Genomic DNA, 20,299 nt, shown 5'->3' on the forward strand with positions numbered 1-20,299 from the left:
ATCATTTAGTGTGTTCCAAGTAGTTTGTGAAGCACTTTGCATATGTTAGTTCATTTAGTCTGTAGCAATCATGATGCAGACTAATTTACCTTAGGTCGAATAGCTTTTAAAATGGCCATCCCAGGGTTGGAACCCATGCAGTCTCGATCCACAATCTGTACTCTTAATCATGGTGCCCTTTGGATGCTAATCTGGGTAACCAGATGATTGAAAACATTGATAATGGAGCATAGACACTATAAGAATTGGCACCTCATGTAGTTGTACAAATTGCATTTTAGAATGTGGTCCTGAAGTGGTTTATAAGGGATAAAGGCTGAGAAACCAAGTTTTGCAGTGCTAGAAAGTATATATGAAGGAACATGGTACTTCTTATAGCTGCCTTGCTCTAGGGGAAAGGGTAGGCTAGCATCAAGGCGGTGGGGAGGGGAACAGTGGGCATCTGGTGCAGGTTTCACTGAGTGAGCTGCCCTAGCCAAAGACCCACTTCTTTGTTGTTGGATTTAGAGTGGAGTAGGAAGTAGATTTTCCAGCCCTCTAATTGGCCCAGGGTCTAGAGCTCCTTTGGAAAGCACCCATGCCTAATAGATGCATCCCAGAAGATGCTGGCTTGCAGTTGAACTAATCCATGCAAGCCATATGTTATCCTGCCAATAAAAAGACTTTTTTTAAGCTAGTGTCAGTTTTTCCAACTTTTGGATCTGGAAGAATTTTGACCAAGTAGAAATTGTTACCAGGAGTGTGTTGGGGCAACAGATCTTGAAAATTTGAAACTTGGCAGGTTGAGATAGGCTGAAGAGTGGTGAGATGCCTTTCCTGTTCTGGGATAGAAGTGAGTAGTAGTCCGTGTGCTGTGATGGTGGTCATCTGGTTCCATGGAAAGAAAGCTTTGGGGCCCCTTGGGTTAACTCTGCCATAGACCATTTTAAATGGACAAAGACTGTCAGAACCGTGGAAGAGAATGGCACCTTGGATAATTTAGGGATAGGATAAATTTAATAAAGTTGAAATTCTTGCCTCAAGGTGAAGGACCCAGGATTTTTATATGCCAGTACTAACTATATTGCTTACAACTGCAGGACTGAGATTACTGAAGCCAAATGCAAAGTTAATTTGGAGGATTACTGAATTAAAATAGTTAAAATTTGTAATCATACTGTGGTCTCATGAAGGCACACTATTCATGAAATAAGTAGGGTCCCAACAGTTGGCATGAATATTTTTTTGGAGGCCTTTGAGAACCCTAAGCCTTATGAAGTGCTCTCAAGTTGCTTCCCTTTGCATAAGGAAAGTATGCCTCAGGATAACACTAAATTCTCCTCATTTCCCATTAATCAGCATTTCAACTTGGCAAGGCTCAAGGTGAGGAATTATGAATTAGACTAGGAAAGAGTGATCTTCACCCAGAAGAACAGGATTTTATTTACATTATCAAAAAATTGGTAAATTTTACAAGGAAGGGATTTTGAAGATGGATTGGGCTGGATTGATTTATTTTTTGCATACACACCAGTAGTTTTGCTTCTCCAACAGACTGTCTTGATTATATTACCAAAAACCTCTGGATCTTGTGAACATAGGCTTGACACTAGAGAATTCGTAGAAACTGAACCCTTTGAAGAAGATACTAGAAACCCAAAACAAGAACCACCTGTGTATATGAGCCTTACTAGGTTTTTGTGTTGATTTGCTTTTTTTTTTTTTTTTTTTTTAAGGAAGATAAGCCCTGAGCTAACATCCACCACCAAGCCTCATTTTTGCTGATGAAGTTTGGCCCTGAGCTAATCTGTGTGCATCTTCTATTTTATATGTGGGATGCCTGCCGCAGCATGGCTTGACAAGTGGTACATAGGTCCTTGCCTGGGATCTGAACCCGTGGAGCATTCCAACTTAACCGTTGTGCCATCAGGCTAGTCCTGAGCCTTACTAGTTTTGCCAAGGCATTGTACCATCATTTACCCATTAGCTGTGTATTAGAGAAAGCCCAGAAATACTGGATACTGGCTTGCAGTTAAACTAGGTCATGGGAACCAAGGACACCGTTGTAACCAAAAGTCAGAATGGGGGTTTTGGGAAATAGATGAATAGGATTCTCATCCAAATCTACTTCGTGGTAGGCCTGGTGGAACTTCACATTCATCTTGTGGTGGTTTTACTAGTATCCTCAACAATGAGGAGAAGCCTCATAACCTTGCTATAAAGGCCAAATGGAAGCCATTAGCCCTTCCTGTTAAAACAGTAATATAAAAGTATCACATCCCTGGGGATTGCAAGGAGTACCAGCTCTCAGAAATACTGGAGAGAGGCAGGTGCAATGATTTGCTTTCCCAATCACTTAGACAGTTTGGCCAATGCATGGTATTTTAAGTGGTGATTTTAAACATGGGTGCTGATTCAAATCAGGTTTCTTGATTGGAACAAATGTGGACCCTGGCACTTCATATGTGGCTGTCAATCTAAAAATGAGTTTTTCCTACCATGATGATAAACATTAACAACAGAAACAATATGCATTTATCTGGAAAGGGTAGTGGTTCACCTTTCCATCTTGCCTCAGAATTGAGTTCTCAGAGGTAGGCCAGCTGCACCCTCTGGATGAAGCCTGGCATGTTTCCTGTTCTTGTAAGTTTGTTTTGGAACACAGCCATTTCTATTCATTTATGCATAGTATGTAATTGCTTTCACATTATATAATGCTAGCATTCAGTGGTTGTAACATACTGTACAACCTACAAAACTGGAAATAATTACATTTTACAGGAAAAGCTTGCTGTTGAGTAATTTAGTCCACAGGTACCTAAACCACCTCACCATCCTATCTGAGCCTGGTTTGTAGTTAGCTCTCTACCAAGTATGCCAGCATCACAGACTCAGACTGCTGTATGTAAAGACCCACTCGGGTGACCCTGATGGATAAAAGAAATCTTCCCAGAGAAAACTAAAAGTAATGTATATGACATTGTCTTGGTCTGGGAGAGAGAACTTGAGTTTCTGGGTATCTCCTGGACTGTGCCTAAAGATCTCACTATATGTGGTTAATGGCTTGGCCAGTAGCATGATAGTAGGGTTGGTGTTAGGAAAAGCAATGAACATATACCCTCAATTTGGATGTCCATTCATCTAGGCTATAAACGTGACTATCAGTACTGAGAGCCTAACTTGCCAGTAAGAATAACCAACCCTGACTCCAATGTGAAATAAACTTTGAGGGGAATAACTGCAGTAGGTAGGTAAATTGAGTTGCTTCCATTCTGAAACAGGCAGTAGTTTGTTCTAATTGTAAATGACATTCTGGATCTGGGTTTGCTTTTTTAATGCGAATACCTGTACCACACAACTTGTTTTCCCATCAGAGTTCCCTAGGCATGTTTTTATGCATACACTTTAGATTCTTGCTACTTTTCAGATCATGAACATTGCTTTTACACTGTTTTAGTAAAACCCATTTATGAGAATTTCTTTAAAATATTTACAAATTATCAAACTACCTTTTGATTGCTCTAATTACCAGAAATGTATGTAATCTTCATATGTTAATTTCTGTTCTCCATTTGTAGTCCTAAAATGGACTTTTTTTTTAAAAGGTTGACACCTGGGCTAACATCTGTTGCCACTCTTTTTTCTTCTCCCCAAAGTCCCCTGGTACATAGTTGTGTATTCTATTTGTAGGTCCTTCTGGTTGTGCTATGTGGGATGCTGTCTTAGCATAGTTTGATGAGTTGTGCCACGTCCGCGCCCAGGATCCAAACCCGTGCAACCCCAGGCCGCCAAAGCGGAGCACGTGAACCCAACCACTTGGCCATGGGACTGGGCCCCTTAAGATGGACTTTTAACTAGGTTATAAAGTATGAACATTTTTAAGGCTCATGAGTGCACCAATACATATCAGTGTTATTTTCCAGAAGGGCTTTACTCATTTACCCTTGATCCAAACAACACTGGGAATGGAGCACAACTGTCTTCTATTATCCATTCCATTCACTGTTGCTTAACTCTGTACTATAAAATGGGATGCTGGAATTGCCATAGATTTTGGCATTTCATAGGGAAACTACTGGATTAAAATGAGAGTTTATCTAGAGCCCTGAGTCAGCACAGATGCCACCTGTTTTAACCTTGTATTCAGTTGAACTTTCTTTTACTATTTGGCATGTAAAAGCTTTGGTACAGACACTGTTCTAAGTCCCAGAGATAACAGCAGTGGACAAAGTACTATAGAGAAAAGGTAGAGAAGGTTAAGAAAGTATTTAATATGACATCTGAGTAGAAACAAACGTGAAAGAGTGAGCCATATGGATTTGGGGGTAAGGAATATTCTAGATGCAATAGGAAGTTTCTTGGCTTGTTCAAAGCTAAGGCCACCAGGGAGGCCAGTGTGAATAAAAAGAAGTAGGAGGTAATACCAGGTGGGTAAAGCAGAGGGTAATTTGTTAGGCAATCATAAGGAAGATCTGGCTTTTACTTGCAATGAGATGGGAAACCATTGGGAATGTTGAGCAGAAGGGTGACAGAATCACATAGAAGGCTCAACTGTTGAGTGCCAAGCATGTGTTATGAATGTAAGAATGACCTCACTCTAGCAGGAAAGAACCACATACAGAGGTAATTTCGTTCGAAGATCTATTATAGTCACAGGGGTGTTAGGAGACTCCAGGGGAGGGGCCCTGGGCAAGGATTCTTGGGTGAGATGACAGCAATACTGCTGCTGAGTTAATGATCATGTTTGTAAAAGTGTTTGTAAGCCATAAGACAGTATATAAATGTGAGAGAATTTTGAAAACCATCCATATGGAGGCTTAAATGGTCACTCCTCACAGAGTAGTAGACAGGTCCTTTTGAGACTTATCCACACTATGGAACATTCCTTGTTCCCATTACTAAAGCTTTCATATGCTTACTTGCCAACCTTTTCATCACCTTTGTGGAGATCCTCAGACTACTCTCCAAGTGTATCTGGTTAGCTATTGCTGCATAATCAACTAAAAACTCAGAGGTGGGGTCGGCCCCGTGGCCGAGTGGTGAAGTTCGCACGCTCCGCCGCGGTGGCCCAGGGTTTCGCTGGTTCGGATTCTGGGCGCAGATGTGGCACCGCTCGTCAGGCCACGTTGAGGCGGTGTCCCATATGCCACAACTAGAAGGACCTGCAACTAAGATACAACTATGTACCAGGAGGGATTTGGGGAGATAAAGCAGGAAGAAGAAAATTGGCCACAGTTGATAGCTCAGGTGCCAATCTTAAAAAAAAAAAACTCAGAGGTATACAACAGTAAGTATTTAGCTGCTGATCTCAGCCAGGCTCTCACCTGCAGGACAGCTGGGGTTGGCCGAACTAGACTGCAGTGGCAGAGACAGGTTGGCTTCACACTAGAGAGGTGGGTCTGCTCCATGAGTCTCAGCCTTCTTCGAAGTGTGGGCAAGCCAGCACGTTCCTCTCATCGTGATGGCAGAAACACAAGACTTTTCAGTCACTCGAGTACATTTCAAGCCTCTGCTTGTATTACATCTGCTAACTTCCCATAGACAAAAACAAGTCACATAGTTAGTGAGGAAGGTTGCAAAGTTACATGGCAAAGGGCACAGAGCGGGGTCATAATTCAATCCGCCATACCAAGTTTTCCATGCTGGTATTGGACGTACTATTTTCTCAGCTTCCCAGCATGCAGACCTCCTCCCTTTGGGATATTCCCCAATGAGTCTTGCTGGGAGGCAGAGCCCTCCTAACCATAGATACCAAAAATCCCAGATACTTGTTTACCCAGCCTCCTTTGCATCTAGAGCATATGCATGTGACCTAGGCATGGTGGATCAGATGCATCCAAACTTTAAATTAGAAACCAGTAATGCCAAGAAGTAGGGACTAGAAAATCTATTCAAGTGAGTAGAATGGATGATGAGAGCACCTCAAAGATGTCAGCAGCATGGGGGGTGATGGTTGGGAGATGGTTCTAGCTCTGGTGGCCAGATAGATTTCTTTTCTGGTGTCAGTGGCAGCAGTGGGGCAAGCTGTAGTGTCCAGGGTTTGGCAGTGGTGATGACCTCACTGAATTGACTTTGTGGTGTGACTTTGGCAGTTCAACTTCCTTCCCAGCCTATTCCTATAGAGTGTGCAAACTGCCAAATCATCATCTTTAAAAAAAATCTGCTTTTCTGTTTAAATCAGCTGGCATTGATTTTTATCCTTTACAATCAAGATTTAGAATCTTCCTGATAGAATACTACTCATCCTTGTGATGCCTAATGGGTAGCCATCTCTCTAGTCTCAATTCATATCCCCTCCAGTTGGTTCTCTACTTGACAGTGAAAGTGGATGTCTTAAAAGGTAAAGCAGGTCACATCACTTCTTTGCTTTAAAATTCTTCAATGGCTTCCTCTTGCATTTAGATATAAATCCAGTTCTTTTTAGTGGTCTGCAAGGATCTTCATTATCTAGTCAACCTCCCAGCCCACCAGGTCTCTCTTCAACCTCATCTTGCAACTTTCCTTTAAATACTAGAAGCAGGAGCTGCTTCAGCTTTAGTAACCTGGAGTTGGAGCTCCAACAATCCGCCCCTTGGGGAAGAGGAGGGAAGAGAGGAGGAGACAAGATGGAGACAGAACTTGGAACCGGCTGCCTTACTACGGTACATCTGTCTTGGGACCAATCCCCCGATCCTTATTTTTCTTACTGCCTGCTTGACCTTTGTAATTACAGTACAATTTGGTTTTAAACATGCTTTAAAATGCAAGCGGCCTAAAATATTTTTAATTTAGTTTCCTGAAGCTATAAAGGCCTGTAGTCTCCTTGATTGTGTTATGTTTAAATTGATTTATTTTCTTAATATAATGGATTTTTTTTAATTGAAGCTAAACAGTTCTCAGATTCATAAGATAAATACTGTATCTTTTCTTCTCCCGCCCTAAAAGATTGTCTCAGGCAATATAAAGAGGATTATCTTAAACCTATGTTTGTATGTTATAATTCCCTGCTTCAGTCTAAAGGTGTTATTTGAATGAAATGTTGTCAAGTGAGTTCTAGTTTCGAGTCCTGCATGTAAGGAGCTTGGACGTCGTCATTCCATCCTAACAAGTGAAAAGCTGAACAAACTGAAAAATCAACAGCTGTTTTTAGATCCATAAGAGAGGTGAGGCCACAGGGCAAACCACGGCCCCCAAAATTGGAGAGACAGGCGGATACAGAGAATCACAACTTACTGGAGCAGAAACCGACAAGCAGAAATCTCTTAAAGAGCCAGGGCCGGGGTAGGAAAACCTAAACTGTAATTGATGAGTTGCTGGAGGCTCAGTGTAGGTGCAGACTGAGGGGCCCAGTCATAGGAGGGTCCTTACCCATTTGTGAGTTTTGCCTCCAAGGGCTTACCTAGTTTCTCACAGTGAATGTTGGAGAGAAGTCCCCTTGTGCCTCTATTGGTGAGGAGATAAGGAACCACTGTGAAATTCACCAGAGGATTCTGGACTTCTTAACCAGGTCTGCCCCCAGGAGAAACTATTTAACCAGAGCCTAACTGACCTAGGGGAAGGGAAATACCCAACTCTAGCCCCTTCTAGCTGTCCTGTCCCACCTAAGGGGCCACAGGTGGTGATAGTGGGACTCAGATTTACAGTGCAGAGGCACAGGCACACTAAAAGACTGAGACCTAATCCCACACCTTACCATCACATTAGTAAAAGCCTATTTACAACAATTCCTTTTACCCAGGACATCATGTCCAGCTATCCAGAAAAAATTACAAGGCATATTAAAAGGCAAAAACCACGGTTTGAAGAGACAGAGTAAGCATTAGAACTAGACTCAGATGTGGCAGGGATGTTGGAATTAACAGACTGGGAATTTAAAACAACTATGATTAATATGCTAAGGGCTGTAATGGATAAAGTAGACAGTATGCAGGAACAGATGGGCAATGTAATCAGAGAGATGGAAATTCTAAGAAACAAAAAAATGCTAGAGATCAGAAGAACTATAACAGAAATGAAGAATGCCTTTAATGAGGTTATTATTAGGTAGGACATAGCTGAGGAAAGACTCTCTGAGCTTGAGGAATTCTCAGTAGAAACAGCAAAAACTGAAAAGCAAAGAGGAAAAAGACGACAAAAAAAAATAACGCCCAGAACAGAATATCCAAAAACCATGGAACATTTACAAAAGGTATAACTTTTACAAAAGGTACATGTAATGGTAATACCAAAAGAAGAAGAAAGAGAAAGGAACAGAAGAAATAGCTGGAACAATGACAACTGAGAATTTCCTTAAGTTAATGTCAGACTGTTAAAGACTGTATGTGTTCCCCCAAATTCATATATTGAAACCTAATCCCTAATGTGATACTTGAATGTTGGGCCTTTGGGAGGTGATTAAGTCGTGAGGATAGGGCCCTAATAAATGAGAGGTTAGTACCCTTATAAAAGGGCCCCCTGGAGCTCCCTTGCTCTTTCCACCATGTGAGCACACAGTGAAAAGATCACTGTCTATGAATCAGGAAGTAGATCCTTACCCAGACACTGAATCCGTCAGTGTCTTGATCTTGGACTTGCCAGCCTTCAAAACAATAAGAAATAAATTTCTGTTTTATAAGCCACTTAGTTTATGGTAGTCTGTTATAGCAGCTTGAACAGACTAAAACACAAAACCACAGATCCAAGAATGTCAGAAAACACCAAATGGGACAAATGCCAAAAAAAACTACACTTAGGCATATCATTTTCAAATTACAGATAATCAAAGAAAAAAATCCTGAAAGAAGCCAGAGGAAAAATATATCTTACCTATGGAGGAGAAAAGATAAGAATTACATCTCACTTCTCCTCAAAACCCATGAAAGCAAGAAGAGAGGGATGTGAAATATTTAAGCATTGAGAGAAGAAACCAATTTAGAATTCTGTACCTTTATAGATTATCCTTCAAAAGGGAAGGGTAATCTTTCACAAAGCAAAATTTGTTACCAGTACACCTACCTCCAAGAAATGTTAATTGAAACTCTTTAGAGAGAAGGAAAATAATATAGATCAGAAAAATATCTTCATAAAGGGATAGCATCAAAGAAGGATTAGTGAAGATGAAGTAAAAATTTTATTATTTTTAATTGACCTAACAGATAACAGTTTGTTCAAAACAATAAAAACAACAGTGCTATTTGATTAACAATGTAGTTGATTATGCTTATGTGTATATCATACACACACATGCTTTTAAGTGAAATGAATGAGAGCAATGATACAAGGGATGGGAGAGAGGAAGTAGAATTACTGTTATTAACAAGTACACTACTGGCAAAGCAGTGTTGTATTATTTGAAAGTAGACTTGGATTATTTGTAAATGTATATTGCAAACTCTAGGACAACCACTAAAAAAAGCGAAAAAGTATAACTTATGCTAAGAAAAGAGAAAATGGAATTATATAAAATGCTGAATTAAAACCACAAAAGGCAGAAACAGAATGGAAGACAAAAATAAGAACAAAGGCAACATATAGAAAATTGTAACAAATATGGTAGATATTAGTCCAACCATATCAATAATCACTTTCAATGGCAATGGTATAAATACACAAAAGACCAGATATTGTCAGAGTGGATCAAAAAACAACCCAACTATATGTTGTCTACAATAAGCCCACTTTATTTTTTATTGAAGTATAATTGACATATCAGTTTCAGGTGTACAACATAGCAATTTGACATTTATATACATTACAAAATGATTATAAGTCTAGTTACCATCTGTCACTATATAAAGTTATGACATTTATATACATTACAAAATGATTATAAGTCTAGTTACCATCTGTCACTATATAACAATAGCATTATTGACTATATTTCCTGTGCTCATGACTTATTTTATAACTGGAAGTTTGTACCTTTTAATCCCCTTCACCTATTTCACCCATCACTCCACCTCCCTCTCCTCTGGCAACCACCAGCTTGTTCTCTGTACCTATGAGTCTGTTTCTGTTTTGCTTTGTTTGTTTTTTAGATTCCACATACAAGTGTAACAATATGGTATTTGTCTTTCTCTGACTTATTTTCCTTAGCATAATACCATCTAAGTCCATCCAAGTTGTCACAAATGGCAATATTTCATTCTTTTTATGGCTAACTTTCTATTATATATATATACCACATTGTCTTCATTCATCTATTGATGGACACTTAGGTTGCTTCCATATCATGGCTATTCTAAATAATGCTGCAGTGCACATAGGGGTGCAAATATCTTTTCAAATTAGTGTTTTTGTTTTCTTCAGGTAAATACCCAGAAGTGGAATTGCTGGATCATATGGTAATTCTATTTTTAATTTTTTGAGGAACCGCCATACTGTTTTCCATAGTGGCTGCACCAGTTTACATTCTCACCAACAGTGCATGAGGGTTCCCTTTTCTCCACATCCTCTCCAACGCTTGTTATGTTTTGTCTTTTTGATAATAGCCATTCTGATAGGTATGAGGTGCTATCACACTGTAGTGTTGATTTGCATTTCCCTGATGATTAGTGATGTTGAGCATCTTTTCATGTGCCTGTTGGCCATCTGAATGTCTTCTTTGGTAAAATGTCTATTCAGGTCATCTGCCCATTTTTTAATTGGGCTGTTTGAGTTTTCTTGATTGTATGAGTTGTTGATATATTTTGGATATTATCCGCTTATTGAATATATGATTTGCAGATATATTCTCCCATTCGGTAGGTTGCCTTTCCATTTTGTTGATACAATAAGCCCACTTTAAATATAAAGACAAATATAGATTAAAAGTAAATGGATGAAGAAAGATATACCATGCTAATACTAATCAAAAGAAAGCAGGAGTAGCTATATTAATTTCAGACAGAGCAGACTCAGAGAAAGGAAAGTTATCAGGCATTACATAATGATAAAGGGGTCAGTTCTTCAAGAGGATATAACAATCCTTAATACGTATGCACCTAACAGAGCATCAAAATATATGAGGCAAAAGCTGATAGAACTGCAAGGAGAATTGGATGAATCCACTAGTGTAGATAGAGACTTGAACTCTCTATCAGAAAAGGACAGATCCAGCATGCAGAGAACTGGTATGGACTTAGGTGAACTCAACAAGTCCATCAATCAACTGAATGTAATGGACATCTATCTATAGACTACTTCGTCCAACAATAGCAGAATATGCGTTTTCTCCAGCCTCACATGGAATATTCACCTAGATAGACCATATTTTGGGCCCGAAAACAAATTAAACTTATTTTTAAAAATAGAAATCATTAAATATCTGCTCTCAGATCACAATGGATTTAAACTAGAAATCAACAACAGAAAGACAGGGACTGGCCCCATGGCACAGCAGTTAAGTTCGTACGTTCCGCTTCTCGGCAGCCTGGGGTTCGCCGGTTCGGATCCCGGGTGCAGACATGGCACTGCTTGGGAAAAGCTATGCTGTGGTAGGCATCCCACGTATAAAGTAGACAAAGATGGTCACGGATTTTAGCTCAGGGCCAGTCTTCCTCAGCAAAAAGAGGAGGATTGGCAGCAGATGTTAGCTCACGGCTAATCTTCCTCAAAAAAAAAAAAAAAAACAAAAACAAAAAACAAAAAAACGAAAGCTAGTTCTTTGAAAAGATTGATAAACCTCTAGTGAGGCTAACTAAAGAAAAAAGAAGACACAAATTACTAATATCAGAAATGAAAGAAGGGACATTACCTCAGATCCTATGGACATTAAAAGGATAAACAAAGAATACTATGAACAACTCTGTGCCCACAAATTTGATACCTTAGATGAAATGGACCAATTTCTTGAAAGGGACAATTTGCCAAAACTCACAGAAGAAGAAACAATTTGAATAGGCTTAGATCTATTAAAAAAGTTGAATCAATTATTTATAACCTTCCAAAACAGCACCAGAACCAGACGGAGTCACTGGCAGATTCTATGAAACATTTAAGGAAGAAATTACACCAATTTGCTTCAGTCTCTTTCAGAAGATAGAAGCAGAGGGAATACTTCCTAATTTATTCTATGAGGATGGCATTACCCTAATACCGAAACCAAAGATATTACAAGAAAAGAAATCTACAGACCAATATCTCTTATACCTGTAAAAATCCTCAACAAAATATTACCAGATCAAATCCAATGATCTATAAAAAGAATTATGCACCATGACCCAGTTGGATTTATCCTAGTTATGCAAGGCTGGTTCAACTTTCAAAAATCAATTAATGTAACCCACCACATTGATAGGGTAAAGAAAAAAAGTTGCATGATCATATCAATAGATGCAGGAAAAGCATTTGCTGAAATCCCAATACCCATTCATGATAAAAACTTTCAGTAAACTAAGAACAGAGGGGAACTTCCTCAGCTTGATAAAGAATATCTACAAAAAACTTATGGTTAACATCACACTTAATGGTGAGAAACTAGAAGCTTTCTCACGAAGATCAAGAACAAGGCAAGGCTGTCTCCTCTCACCACTCCTATTCAACTTCATACTGGAAGTCCTTGTTAGTGCCATTGAATGGCTTCCAACTCCTAGTGACTCTGTGTACAGCAGAGAAAAACCCTGCCAGGTCTTTTTGCACCATCTTTCACCTTCTAGAGCTATATCAGACAATGCTCTGCTGCTATTCATAGGGTTTTCATGGCCAATTTTTTCAGAAGTGAGTGCCCAGGTCCTTCTTCCCAGTCTAACTAGTCTGGAAGCTCTGCTGAAGCCTGTCCACCATGGGTGTCCCTGCTAGTATTTGAAATACTGGTGGCATAGCCTTCAGCATCACAGCAACGTGCAGCTGCCACAGTATGACAACCAACAGATGAGTGGTGTGTTTCCCTGACTGGGAAACAATCCCAGCCCACAACAGTGAGAGCCCTGAATCTTAATCACTAGACCACCAGGGCTGGCCACACTGGAAGTCCTAGCTAAGGCAAAACACAAGAAAAGGAAATAAAAGGTATATAGATTGAGAAGGAAAAAATACAACTGTGTTTATTCACAGATGACATGATTGTCTATGTAGAAAATCTCAAGGATTTGACAAAAAACTCCTAGAACTAACAAGTATTTATAGCAAGTTTGTAAGATACAAGGTTAATAGACAAAAGTCCATTACTTTCCTATATACCAGCAATTAACAAGTGGAATTTGAAATTTAAAACATGATACTATTTACATTAATACCGCAAAAACTGAAATAATTAGGTATAAATCTAACAAAATATGTGTAAGAACTATATGAGGAAAACTACAAAACTCTGATGAGCAAAATCCAAGAACAACTAAATAAATGGAGAGAGACTCCCTATTCATTGATAGGAAGACTCAATATTATTGAGATGTCAGTTCTTTCCAAATTGATCTATAGATTCAATGCATTCCCAATCCCAGCAAGTTATTTTGTGGATACTGACAAACTGATTCTAAAGTTTACATGGAGAAGCAAAAGACCCAGAATGACCAACACAGTATTGAAGGAAAAGAACAAAGTTGGAGAACTAACACCACCTGACTTTAAGACTTCCTAAAAGCTACAGTAATCAAGACAATGTGGCACTGGAGAAAGAACAGACAGCTAGATCAATGAAACACAACAGAGAGCTCAGAAATAGACTCATATAAACATAGTCAACTGATCTGATCTTTAACAAAAGAGCAAAGGCAATACAATGGAGAAAAGACAGGTTTTTCAACAAATGCTGCTGGAACAACTGGACATCCACATGCAAAAAAACGAATGTAGACACAGACCTGACACCCTTTACAAAAATTAACTCCAAATGGATCATAAACCTAAATGTAAAATACAAAACTATAAAATTCCTAGAAGATAAGAGAAGAAAACCTAGATGACCTTGGATATGGCAATGACTCTGTAGATATGATACCAAAGAAATAATCCATGAAAGAAATAATTGATAAGCTGGATTTCACTAAAATTAAAAACTGCTATTTTGTGAAAGATAATGTCAGGAGAATGAGAAGACAAGCTACAGGCTGGGGGAAAATATTTGCAAAAGATATCTGATAAAGGACTCTTACCCAAAATATACAAAGAATGCTTAAAACTCAACAATAAGAAAATAAACAACTTGGACCAGCCCCAATGGCCTAGTGGTTAAGTTTGACATGCTCCACTTTGGTGGCCTGGGTTCAGATCCTGGGCGCAGACATACATCACTCATGTTAGCAGCCATACTGTGGCAGTGGCTCACATAAAAAAGGACTAAAAGAGGAAGACGGGCAATGGATGTTAGCTCAGGGCGAATCTTCCTCAGGAAAAAAAGAAAGAAAGAAAAAAGAAAATGAACAACTTGATTAAAAAATGGGCCAAAGACTTTAATGGACACCTTCACTAAATAAGACATACAGAGGTAAATAAGCATATGAAATGATGCTACACATTATATGTCATCAGAGGGTGCAAATTAAAACAAGTTAGCAGTACACACCTATTAGAATGGCCAAAATTGACAATATCAAATGCTGATGAGGAGGTGAAGCAAAAGGAACTCTCATTCACTGTTGGTGGGAATGCAAAATGGTATAGGCACTTTGGAAGACAGTTTAGCAGCTTCTTACAAAACTAAACATACTCTCACCATACAATCTAGCAATTGCAGTCTTTGGTATTTACCCAAAGAAGCTGAAAACTTATATCCACACAAAAATATACACACGGTTATTTATAGTAGCTTTATTCATAATTGCCAAAACTTGGAAGCAATCAAGATGTCCTTCAATGGGTGAATGTATAAATAAACTGTGGTACAGCCAGACAATGGATTATTATTCAGTGCTAAAAAGAAATGAGTTACCAAGCCATGAGAAGACATGGAGGAAACTTAAATGCACATTGTCAAGTGAAAAAAGCCAGTTTGAAAAGTCTATCTACTGTATAATTTCAACTGTATGACATTCTGGAAAAGGCAAAACTATGGTGACAGTAAAAAGATCAGTGATTGCCAGGGGTTGGGGGTGGGGAAGGGATGAATAGACTGAGCACAAAGTAGTTTTAGGGCAGTGAAGGTCCATTGTATGACACTATAGTGATCAATATATTGTCATTATACATTTTTCTAAACCCACAGAATGTACAACATGAAGAGTGAACCGTAATGTAAATTATAGACTTTGAGTCATTGTGATGTGTCAGTGTAGGTTCATCAGTTGTAACGGATGTATCACTCTGGTGGGGGATGTTGAAAATGGGGGATGCTACGCATGTGTAGGGGCAGAGAGGAATATGGGAAATCTCTGTATTTTCCTTTCATTTTTGCTGTGAACCTAAAACTGCCCTAAAAAATAAATTCTTAAAGAAAAATTAAACATAGAGTTACCACACAACCAAGCAATTCCACTCCTATGTATTTACCCAAGATAACTGAAAAGATATGTTTATACAAAAACTTATACATGAATGTTCATAATAGCATTATTCATAATAGCCAAAATGTAGAAGCAACTCAGATGAGCCCTAAACCAGTAAATGGATAAATAAAATATGATATATCCATATAGTAGAATATTATTTGACAATAAAAAGGAATGAAATACTGTCACATGGTAAAATATGGATAACCCTTAAATACACTTTGCTAAATGAAAGGAGCCCATCAAAAAAGACCATATATTGTATGATGTAATCTATACAAAATGTGCAAAATAGGCAATTTTATATAGAGAGAAAGTAGATTAGTGGTTTCCTAAGGCCACGAGTTTCAGGAGGAATGGGTAGTGACTGGTAATAGCTATGGTGTTTCCTTAGAGGATGATGAAAATATTCTAAACCTGAGTGTGGTGATGGTTGCCTAACTTTGTGAAAAGATGAAAGGTATTGAATTGTACACTTTAAATTGATGAATATTCTCTTACTAAAGCTGTTAAGAACTTCTAGTCCTCAAAAGGCAGTATTAAGAGAGGGAAAAGTCAAGTCATTCTAACAGAGTTGCCACATCTGATAGAGAATTTCTAATCAGAATATGTAGAAAAGGACAAGCAACCTGTGGAAGCCAGCTCTCCAAATGGCTCCCATTGATCTTTGTTTGCTGGTATTTGTAATCCTTGTTTAGTTAGTCCCCTGCCATACTGAACTAGACTGACCCATGCAACCAATACTGTTACAGAAATGACAAAGTGTAACTTCAATAGCTAGGTCAGAAAAGACAGAATCTTCTCTCTTGCTTTCTCTTGGATCACTTGCTCTGGGCAAGGCCAGCAACTATGTTGTGAGGCAAGTCAAGCCATCCTATGAAGAGTCGTGTGGTAAGGAACTGTGGCCTCCTGCCAGCAGCCAGCACCAACTTGCCAGCCATGTGAATAGACCATCTTGGAAATGGATCCTCCAGCTTTACTCAAGCCTACAGATGACGGCAGCCCCAGTTAACCTCTTGACCACAACTTCAGGAGAAACCCCAAGCCAGAACCACCCATCTAAGCCACTCCAGAATTCCTGACCCACAGAAACTGAGATAATAAATGTTTGTTGGTGTTTTAAAGCAGTATGTCTTGAGGTACTTTGTTACTCAGAATAAATAATAAATACAAACCCAATTTTCTAAAAACGGACAAAGTCTTGAACAGAAATTTCACATTAAAAAGGACAAGCAAAGAGCTAATAAGCTTAGCAAGGAAATTCAAATTAAAGCTGCAATGAAATATTGCTATATACCCACTAGAATTACTAAAATTTTTAAATTGACAATAACAAGTGTTGATGAGGATGTGGAACAACTGGAAATTTCATACATTGCTGGCAGGAGTATAAATTGGTACAGCCACTTTGAAAAACTATTTTGAAAATATATTCTAAAGCTAAACATTCATAAGCCCTATGACCTAAAAAACTCACTCCTGCATATATATACCCCACAAAACTGAGTGCTTACCTCTATAATAAACATGTACAGGAATGTTCATTGTAGCTTTATTCATAATAGGTCCAAACTGGAACCAACTCAAAGGTCTTTTGACAGGAAATGAGTAAATAAAGTGTAGTATATTTCTACACTGGAATACTGTACAGCAATAAAAAAATTAACAACTGCTACATTTGATTACATGGATGAATCTCACAGACATAATGTTGAATGAAATAAACCAGACACAGGAGAGCACATATCATATGATTCCATTGACATGTAGTTCAAGAACAAGCAAAACAACTGTTGTTGATAGAAATCCTGAGTGATTACTTCTTAGGGGTTGTGTTGCCTGGGGAGGGTCACCAGGGAGGCTTTTGTGTTACTGGAATATTCTATATCTTGATTGGAATGTGGTTATATGAGTGTAATCATATGTAAAATTCATCAAGCTGTATAATTGAATTCCATATATATTTCAGTAAGTTATATCTCCACTAAAAAGTTAAACTAAAGTGGAGGAATTTGTATAAAAGAGGCACCATACAGGGAACAGAAGAAAAATATTTAAAAATTATCATTAACAGAATCAGAGTAATAAAGCATTGCATCTATGAACCAGGAATATTACTTCTAAAACAAAGATCAGACAACAAGATAGAACTCTTCAAAATTAAAAACATGATAGATGGACTAGAAGTTCAATAAAAGGTTGAAAGGTAAAGTTGAAGAAAACTAGAACAAAATATAATAGAACACAAAAACTAAAGAGGTGGAAATTATGGGTGATAAGAAAAATGAGAAGAGTATTCAAGGAGGTTAGTAATAATAGAAGTTGCAGAAAGAGAGACCAGAGAATATGGGGGTAAGAAAGTTATTTAAGACCAAGTACAAATAAATTTCCTAGAGCTGAAGGAATAAATCTCCATGTTTAAAAAGCCCACTGAGGGGGCCAGCCCCATGGCATGGTGGTTAAGATTGGTGCACTCCGCTTCAGTGGCCCAGGTTTGCAGGTTTGGATCCTAGGCACAGACCTACACCATTCATCAGCCATGCTGTGGTGGTGACCCACATACAAAATAAAGGAAGATTGGCACAGATGTTAGCTCAGGGCTAACCTTCCTCAGCAAAAAAAAAAAAAAAAAAAAAAGGCCACTGAAAAATCCAAGTTATGAAACTTTAAAATACTAGAGAAAAGATCATAAAAGGGTGAAGTGGGGCAGAGGGGGATATGATAGAACACAGGTGCCATTCAAAGAGACAGATAACAGAATCAGAATGGTGTAGAACTTTTCAAAAGCAACACTAGATGCTAGAAAAGAGTGAAGAAATGCCTATAAAATTCTGAGGAAAAGTTATTTTCAACCTAAAATTCTCTACTCATTCAAACTTAGGTCAAAGATGAGGATTGAATAAAGATATTTTCAGGCATGCAAACACTCTCCTTCTTTAAAAAAAAAAAATATTTTCCCTATATGACTTTTAAGGAATCTCCTAGAAGATGTGCTTTGGCAAAATTAGGGCATTACTCAGGAAAGAGGAAGGAATGGAATTCAAGAGACTGAGGATCACAGCCAGGAAAGCAGTCCAGGATGGAAGGAATGGAAGCCCAGGGTGAAAGCTGTGTGCCTAGCCTAGAGATTCCCAAGTCAACATTACAGGGAAGTCTCCAAGGGGAAAAAAGCAATTGTGTTTTTGCATTCAGAAAAATATTGAGAGGTTTTCACAGATTTGTTATTTTCCCAAATAATTGGGGAAAAATTAGCTATATGCACATGAAAAAAAGTTAGAAAAAAGAAAATAATTTTAAACTCCAGGTAAAAAGCAAAATCTGTAGGAAATAAGAAATCCATTCATTCAATTCATCAAGAGAATAGAACAATTGCGTGTATATATATATGCATCCAACATCAGAGCACCTAAATACATAAAGCAAAACAAATATTAACAGAATTGAAGGGAGAAATAGACAGCAATAGAATAATGGTAGAGGACTTCAATAACCCACTTTAAACAATGGACAGATCATCCAGACAGAAAATCAATAAAGAAACATTGGACTCAAACTACACTTTAGACCAAATGAACACTACAGAAAATTCTATGCAAAAGCACCACAATACGTACTCTTCTAAAGTGCACATGGAACATTCGCCAGTATAGATCATACATTAGGGCACAAAATAAGTCTTAAAAAATTTAATAATATTAGAAAGCATATCAAATATCTTTTCCAACCAGAATGGTATGAAACTAGAGATCAATAACAGGAGGAAAACTAGAAATTTTAAAAATATGTAGAAATTAAATAACACACTCCTGAATAACCAATGGGTTAAATAAGAAATCAAAAGTAAATCAAAAAATATCTTGAAACAAACAAAAATGGAAAGGATATACCAAAATTTATGGGATGCAGCAAAAGCAGTTCTAAGAGAGAACTTTATAGCAGTAAATGCCTACATTAAGAAAAAAGAAAGATCTCAAATAAACAACCTAACTTCACATCTCAAGGAACTAGAAAAAGAAGAAAACTAAGTCCAAAGTGAGCAGAAGGAAGGAAATACCAAGGATCAGAGCAGAAACAAATGAAATAGAACTACAGAAATAATAGAAAAGGTCAAAAAACTAAGAGAATGGTGTTTTGAAAAGATAAGAAAAAAAGAAGACAAATAAAATCAGAAATGAAAGAGGAGAGTTATAACTGATACCACAGAAATACAAAGGAAATAAGAGACTGCTATGAACAATTATATACCAACAATTGAATAACCTAGAAGAAATGGATAAATTCCTATCAAAATTCCAAAACAACCCACCAAGACTGAATTATGAAGAAAGAGAAAATCTGAATAGACCAATAATAGTAGGAAGACTGGATCAGTAATCAAAAACTTCCCAATAAAGAAAAGCCCAGGGCCAGATGGTTTCACTGGTGAATTCTACCAAAAATTTAAGGAATGTAGGTCCTTCTCACTCTTCTAAAAAGTTCAAAAGGAGAGAACACTCACAAACTTATTTTACAAGGCCAGCATTATCCTGACAACAAAGCCAGATAAGAACACTAGAAGAATAGTAAAATACAGGGCAATATCCCTGAAGAACATAGATGTAAAAATTCTCAAAATATTATTGAACAGAATCCAACAACACATTAAAAGGATTATACTCCATGACCAAGTGGGATTTATCCCTGGGATGCAGGGATGGTTCAACATATGTAAATCAATAAAGGAGATACATCACATTTATAGAATGAAAGATAAAAATCACATAATCATTTCAAAAGATGCAGAAAAGGCATTTGACAAAATACATCTTTTCATGATAAAAACTCTCAACAAATTGGGTATAGAAGAAACATACATCAAAATAATAAAGGCCATATATGACAAGCCCCAAGTTGACATCATACTCAATGGTGAAAAATTGAAAGCTCTTCCTCTAAGATCAGGAACAAGACAAGGGTGC

Source organism: Equus asinus, chromosome 5, assembly GCF_041296235.1.
Source record: "Equus asinus isolate D_3611 breed Donkey chromosome 5, EquAss-T2T_v2, whole genome shotgun sequence".
NCBI classification, from domain to species: domain Eukaryota; kingdom Metazoa; phylum Chordata; class Mammalia; order Perissodactyla; family Equidae; genus Equus; species Equus asinus.